Source organism: Chiloscyllium plagiosum, unplaced genomic scaffold (genome assembly GCF_037043375.1).
Source record: "Chiloscyllium plagiosum isolate Xiang-an unplaced genomic scaffold, Cpla_swu_hap1 HiC_scaffold_6, whole genome shotgun sequence".
NCBI classification, from domain to species: domain Eukaryota; kingdom Metazoa; phylum Chordata; class Chondrichthyes; order Orectolobiformes; family Hemiscylliidae; genus Chiloscyllium; species Chiloscyllium plagiosum.
In genome coordinates this window covers 123,337,282-123,343,281 of record NW_028270144.1, presented here as the reverse complement: position 1 = coordinate 123,343,281, position 6,000 = coordinate 123,337,282, and positions in this window count along the sequence as shown.

Genomic DNA, 6,000 nt, shown 5'->3' with positions numbered 1-6,000 from the left:
TCCAGAGCAGTGAGCACTAATAGCAAATAGTCTCTCCGTTAAACACCAGCATCATGTGCCCAAGAACCTGAATATCTCCAATGGCTTTTTGAAAGATAACACTGGGTAAAGGGAAATAGGAATACAGTGGCTAGTTCTTTTGAGAATGTTTATGGCCCACCGTATTATAACCGGCCAAGGATGGAGCTGAAAGAGACATGAACACAATTCTAGACAGAATTATTTTTTTTGTCTCTTGTGTAACAGATCTGCTGCTGAGCAAGTGGACGGAGTATCAGGAAGGATTTATTGGAGGCAATCAATATGGTGAACTTCTCCCTACTTTCACTTCCAGTTTTTGGGAGACCAGACTCTCAGCATGTCCAACAAATGCCATGGAAAGTCAAAATTCTTAACCTGAGCAGGTCAAGGAAAGCTGTGACCAAACTAAACAAATTGTAAGATTTTGGAAGCTTTCCCCTAACCCTTGCTAATCCCCTTAAGAATCAAGAACCTATTTATCTCTGTCTTAAATACACTGTCACCTGGCCTCTGCAGGCTTCCGCAGCAAAGAGTTCCCCAAATTCACCACCCTCTGTCTGAAGAAATTCCTCCTCCTCTCAGTTCTAAAGGGTCATCCCTTCGCACTAAGGCTGTGTCCTCACTTTCTTTTTCTCCTGCTATTAGTGGAAGCATCATCCCCACATGTGCTCAATTGAGGCCTCTCCATATTTTGTAAGCTTCATTCAGATTTCCCATCCTTCTAAACTCTACTGAATACAGACTTAGAATCCTCAACCACTCCTCATGATAAACATTTCATCCCCAAGATCATTCTTGCGAGCCTCCTCTGGATCCCTTCCAAGGCTAGCACATTCTTGGGGCCCAAAACTGCTCTCCATATTCCAAATGAAGTTTGACCAGAGCCTTATACAGCTCCAGCAGCATTTCTCTGCCCTTGTGTTCCATTTCTCTTGAAATGAAAATGTGTTGCTGGAAAAGCGCAGCAGGTCAGGCAGCATCCAAGGAGCAGGAGAATCGACGTTTCGGGCATGAGCCCTTCTTCAGGCTCATGCCTGAAACGTCGATTCTCCTGCTCCTTGGATGCTGCCTGACCTGCGCTTTTCCAGCAACACATTTTCAGCTCTGATCTCCAGCATCTGCAGTCCTCACTTTCTCCTAGAAGATTTCTCTTGAAATGCCAACATTGCATTTGCCTTCCTAACTGTGTACTGAACCTAAATGTGAACCTTCAGAGAGCCTTACATTGGGACTCCCAAGCCCCTTACTCTTCAGATTTCTGAAGCCTTTCCCCATCTTAAAATAATCTACACCTCTGTTCTCCCGATCAAATGCACAACCTCATACTTTTCCTGCATTGTATTCTATCTGCTGCTTCTTTGCCCATTCTCCTAGCCTGGCCAAGTCCTTCTGCAGCCCTCCACACTTTCTTAACACTAGCTGTCCCTCCATCTATTTTTGTCATCTGCGAACTCCGATCCTTTTGCCCAGATTGGAGATATGAATAGTTGTGGTCCCAACACTGACCCCTGTAGTTACTGGCTGCCATCCAGAAAAAGACCCCCTTTATCCCCACGCACTGCCTTCTGCCAGTCAGTCAATTCTCTATCTTTTGCCAGTAGCTTACTTCTAACACCATGGGCTTTTATTCTTTTTTGATCTCTGTCCTGTCATTCATGTTTGTGAATGATGCAGTGTGAATTTGTAGCTTCTGAGCAGAAGTAGGACATGAACATACCATATTTGTATTTTTTTTTTCCCAGTATCTTTCAATTTTCTCCAGCCATTTCTTTTCTCAGATATTGAATATCTGACTGAACAGGTTTACATGATTTTTCCCTGACCTTACACACAACTTTCAAGTACACTAGTGGCATAAACCCTTATCCTTTTAATAATGGAGAGATTGAATGAATTGGGTTGGTTGGAGGGATTGTAACCAAGATGGGCAGCATTGCCTGCCAGCCTTGTGTTTTTTTTTACAACATTGTGATCCTTGAGGAGTGACGTGATGACTGCAAAACCTGTTGGGCTGATGTGAGATTGAGACCAGGACTGATGTAGCAGACAGTTATTTTCCTGTCGATTAAACACTAGACTGGAAAATGGACTGACTGAAGTTTTAAAAGGTCAAAAGTGCAATTATAAACTGTCTTGTCAGACAGAGAATCTATAGCTGAAAAAATAATAGCCTTTGCCTAAAGGGAAGCAATTTAAACATATCCAATTAATCAAAGGATCAGTTATTTGCATTTCTAACCTGTAAAAAGCAGACTTTGCCATGGGGTATTAAATAATTAATGAATAACATGACTGGTTTTTTTTTATTTTACAGAATTCAGTGAATGGCATGCTTTCTGATCTAAGTTAGGATAGTGTTATGATCCTGTCTAATATTACAAGACAATATTATTCCTGATGAAGGGCTTTTGCCCGAAACGTCGATTTTACTGCTCCTTGGATGCTGCCTGAACTGCTGTGCTCTTCCAGCACCACTCATCCAAATCTGGTTTCCAGCATCTGCAGTCATTGCTTTTACCTTTATTACAAGACAAGTCGGGCTCCAGATTTAGAATCTGGCTTGATAGATCATATTGATTTATTTTTTTTAAAAGTTGAGGTCTCTCACTGAAACAGCACTATTCTGCAGATCTGTTTTTTTTTAAACAATAAGACAAGTCTATTAAGCAAAAGAAAATAAGATAAAATAAACTAAGCTATTTGCAACCTTTTTGAAAGTGCATTAACAACGTGATCTCTTTTTTTACATCTCCTTCCAGTGCTCAAACATCAGATTTTGACACTCTATTTGATCTGTAGGTTTAATTTAACTGTTTCAATTCCATGATTTGAGGGGTTTTTATCGATTCATGGGCTATGGGTTGGACCAGCACTTATTGTCTGTCCTTAAGTTGATCTGCCTTCGTAAACAGCTGCAGTCTGTGCAGTGGGTTAACCCACGATGCCATGAGAGAGAGAGAATTCCAGGATTTTGACCCAGTGACACTGAAGGAACGGCGATATGTTTTCAAGTCAGGGTGGTGAGCAGCTAGCAGGGAAACTTGCAGGGGTTGGTGTTCCCATGTATCTGCTGCCCTTGTCTTTCCAGATGAAGTGGTCATGCATTTGCTGTTGCAGGATCATTGGTGAATTTCTGCAGTGCATCTTGTAGATAGTAACAGCAATGTGTACTCTGTGTCGGTGCTTGGACTGAATGCTTGTGGATGTGATGCTAATCAAGTGGGCTGCTTTGTCCTCCGTTATGCTGTGCTTCTTAAGTGGTGTTGGAGCTTTGCTCATCCAGGCAAGTGGGGAATGTTCCATCAAACTCCTGGCTTGTGCCTTGTAGATGGTGGACAGGCTTTGAGGAGTCAGGAGGTGAGTTACTCACTGCAGGGTTCCTGGCCTCTGACCTGCTCTTGTAGCCACTGCTCAGACAAACTGAACAATTTTAGCCAATGATTTTTAATTTGGAAAATGTCAGGAATGGAGGGTGAAGGCAATGAGAGACACTGAATCCTTTGCTTCTCTTCCCCCTCCTGCATTTCAAGAAAGTTGCCCATTGCAATGCCCTTGAAGGGCATTTAGGGAGGGGTAATAAACGCCAGTAGCACCAATGAACATCTGACAGTGTCCTGAGAATACATGGAGAAGGATGGCTAGAGAAGATTTATGAATCTTTAGGCACCTCAGTGGTTAGCATTGCTGCCTCACAGCACCAGGGACTTTGGTTCAATTCTATCCTTGAACAACTGTCTGTGTGGAGTTTGTATGTTCTCCCTGTATCTGTGTGAACTTCCACCGGGTGCTCTGGTTTCCTCCCACAGTCCCTAGATGTGCAGGTTAGGGTGGATTGGCCATGGGAAATGCAACATTACGTTGGTGGGATCTGGGGGTAGGATGCTCTTCCGAAGATCGGTGCAGACTCAATGGGATGAATGGCCTCTCTCTGTCCTGTAAGGATTCTATGAAAATGTAGCATGGCCTACAGCAACATGTGGGGGCACTGGAAAGGGAGGGCACACATATTGGTGCTTCAAACAGCTGTGGGGACTCTGTGGGGGGAGGAGGAGGTGGGGTTCTTGTGGAGAGGCAGACACTGGTTTTCCTCAGCTGGATGTGAACTACAGGCGTAATTCGATGTGATTACACTTTTTTTTTCTCTAGTTTCTTTACCCTTCTCATCTGTAAAGACAAGATGCTAGTTCAGTTGAGAATCCCACTTTGTGATTAAATTTTCTTTTACTAAAACAGGCAATCTTGAATATGTTGATCTGTGGAAGAAATGTGACTCGTTGTTTAGTAAATTTTAAAGCAGGCAATAAACGCTACGGAGAATTATTATCTGCTGTCAGCCTGTTTATTCATCGTGTTGTAAAGTGCAGTAGTTTGTAACAAACTACAAAAGCGTAACATCCAAAATAAATGTCCATATTTTGCTCAACCCTAACCTGCACTTATAAAGAAAAATGTGTGGCCTAATATTTTGACTGGCTGTGATTTTTAATAGTCTTAAGCACACACTGAACTGAAGCTGCTTATGCTTAGAATATTTTTTATTCATTTATGGGACTTGGCTGTCACTGGCTGGGCCAGCATTTATTGCTCATCCCTAGTTGCCCTTTGGAAAGGTGGTGGTGAGCTGTCGCCTTGAGCCTGTGTGGTCCACTTGCTCTGGGTTGACCCACAATACCGGTGGGGGGAGAATTCCAGGATTTGACCCAACGACTGTGAAGGAACGGCGGTATATTTCCAAGTCAGGGTGGTGAGTGGCTTGGAGGGGAACTTGCAGTGGTGGTGTTTCCAAGTACCTGCTGCCCTTGTCCTTCTAGATGGAAGTGTTCGTGGATTTGGAAGGTGCTGTCTGATTATCTTTTGGTGAATTCTGCAGTGCATCTTGTGGATAGTACACACTGCGGTGGTGGAGGGAATGGATATTTGTGGTGCCAATCAAGCAGGCTGCTTTGTCCTGGATGGTGTCAAGCTGCTTGAGTGTTGTTGGAGTTGCAGCCATCCAGGCAAGTGGGGAGTATTCCATCACACTCCTGACTTGTGCCTTGTAGATGATGGACAGGCTTTGGGGTGTCAGGAGGGGAGTTACTCACTGCAGTATTCAGAGTCTCTGACCTGCTCTTGTAGCCACTGTTTATGTGGTGAGTCTAGTCGAGTTTCTGGTCAATGGTAACCCCAAGGATGTTGACAGTGGGGGAATTCAGTGAAGGTAATAGATTATAGAATGGTACAAGAGGCCATTTGGTTTCGCTGCTGGCTCTTTGTAAGAGCTACTTGACTAGTCCCACTCTCCCATGTTGATTCCCAAAGGCCTGCAGATTATTCTTGTAAGGTATTATCACCTTTCCCTTTTTCAGAAAGCTCCTGTTTCATCTGCCTGTGAGGCAGTGCATTTGTGACCCTCACCACTTCACTTTGCCAGGAGAGCGGAAGGCTCTTTCTTGTGTTACTGACTGATCTTTATATCGATTGTCAGCCAGTACTCTACCGATCCCATATATGGGATCGATCTCTCTCCTTTTTTTTTTTGTGTCTCTGTCCCTTCTGACAATTATATCTCTTCCATCAGGCAGAAGATACAAAAGTTTGAAAACACATACTAACAGATTCAAGGACAGCTTCTTCACCACTGTTATCAGACTTGAGTGAGCCACTCATATATTAGAGTTGTTCTTTGTCTGCACCTTATCTGTGGCTGTAACACTATTCTGCATTCTGTTCCATTACCCTGATGTACTTGTGTAAGGTATGATTTGTTTAGTTAACATGCAAAACAATACTTTTCACTGTATCTCAGTACATACAGCAATATGTCATTAACCAAAACAATTCTCACCCCTTTTCCCTAAGGGGTATCATGTCAGACCCTATTTTTAACTTAAATTCTCCTGACCTTTTTAATGCTGCCAATTGTTTTCCTCCCATTGACCTCTTCCTTCTGTGCTTCCAGCCCACCCCATTCCGAATAACCTTTTTTTTTCTCCTAGC